This window comes from Triticum dicoccoides, chromosome 1A (assembly GCF_002162155.2).
Source record: "Triticum dicoccoides isolate Atlit2015 ecotype Zavitan chromosome 1A, WEW_v2.0, whole genome shotgun sequence".
Taxonomy (NCBI): Eukaryota; Viridiplantae; Streptophyta; class Magnoliopsida; order Poales; family Poaceae; genus Triticum; species Triticum dicoccoides.
The window spans coordinates 132,565,866-132,567,823 of record NC_041380.1 but is presented as its reverse complement, the minus strand read 5'-3'; positions in this window follow the sequence as shown (position 1 = coordinate 132,567,823).

The following is a 1,958-nucleotide window of genomic DNA, read 5'->3' as shown; positions in this document are numbered from 1 at the left end:
ATGGAATCCTTCCTTATCGTTTTACACTTGCAAATAGACATATGAAAGTTTCGCCCATATGCCCATCGTGTTCTAACGGGCTTGAAGATACAAAACACATGCTATTTTTATGTCAAAAGGCCAAAGAGGTTTGGGAAAGATTGGGTTTACACGAGGCCATTAAGAAAGCTTGTGCAATCGACCGCGCGGGAGAGGTAGTATTTGAGTTTCTTCTTCTTATGCCAGACTATGAGCTATCTATAGTGGGCATCCAGAATGTACGTGAATTGATGTAACCGTTAATGTTCCTTCTCTTTATTGGCGATGTAACCGTTATTTGCGCCACTTGTCGCAATCTAAGAGTTTTTTAGTTTCGTTTATTTAAAACATTTTATCTCTCAAAAGGCGTGTTCAAATCTTGAATCATTTTCATCTTTGGATTCGGATTCATCGCATCGAGATCTTCAAAACTACATCCATGTTTATAGATTTCGACAAACTTTTCTCACGAAAAAATCCAACCAAAAGCACGCTTTTTTCTTTCCGAGAGGCAATGTGCCTCTACAAGAAGCAAATTCGTGCCTCTCATAGAAAAAAAACACATTTTTTCCTTTTTGAGAGGCGCGGTCGTACATCTTGCGAAGCAAAATCCATGCCTCCATGAGAAGAAAATCCATACCTCTCGCGGAAGATAAAAAACACACTTTCCCCCTTTCTGAGGAGCACGACTGTGCCTCTCATGAAAGCAAATCCGTACCTCTTGTGAAAGAAAAAAACGCGTTTTTTTTTCGAAGAGGCACACACAAAAGCAAATCCGTGCATCCAAGAGAAGTGAATCCACACCTCTCACGGAAGAAAAAAGTGTTTTTTCCTTTTGCGAGAGGCACGACCATGTCTCTCGCGAAAGAAAAAAAATACGTTTTTAGCGTATTTTTTATTCAAATTTTGTTTTCAAATCTTAGGAAAAACCGGGGGAAACCGAAAAACCCCAGAAAGAATCATCTAAAAGCCAAAACACGTACATAATTTTTTATTGAAAGGGAGCGTTCAAAGCGTGACGTCTGGCGAACTTTTTTGCGGGTTACCGCTGGAGATGCCCTAAGGGCATCGAGAAAGAGAGTGAAGGCGTTCACGACGGCTCGCAATCTTCCCCTAATAATAACAAACCAGCGATTGCTTCTGCTTGTATGTCATCGACAATTTTGTGGAAAAGACCCCGTAGTTTTAAGTAATCAACCCGCAATCCTCAACATAAGTCAGCTCGAATCAGTATGGAGAGAGAAAAGAAAAAAATTGCCCAACCACCGCACGGCCCTGCCTCCTCGATCCCATCTCGACCACCCCACCTCAGGGCACGCCGTCCTTCGCTGCCGCCCGTCGGCCGCGCTCGCAGCCGCCCCGCTCGGCGCACCCACCTTGCTCGAGGTTGAGCGAGCGTGGAAGTAGAGTTCGGGATGACGTTTTCGGCTGGATTGATTTACTAGCTACGTCCAAGCAGGCCGCTGGATTGATTTCATGAGGCTTACTAGCTACGTCCCAATCAAGATAGCTAACTTACTAGCTACGTCCCAAGCATGCCAATCCAATATGTTGATCAATTTGATTGTTCTGGCTGGAGGTCAGGAGGTCAGAAGGTGCGTCGTTCACACTAAATCGTATCTGGAGTTCTACAGTTACGGTAATTTCAGTTTTGTTAGTAGTAAGTGGTCAATTTAGTGTTCATTGGCAACAAAAAGAAGTGAATGATATCATGCCATAATTTAGTGTTGCTTCCCGGTCCTGGATAGATGATGTATTGTACTTCTGCATAAGCTAGCACTAGTAGAAAAACAGGCCTTTGGTCACAACGCAATATACATATTAGTCCCGGTTCGAGCGGCTAAAGGCATTAGTCCCAGTTCAAATGGAACCTTTAGTCCCGGTTTGAGATACGAACCGGGACTAAAGGGTGTGATGCACTTTATCCCGGTTCGTATGTT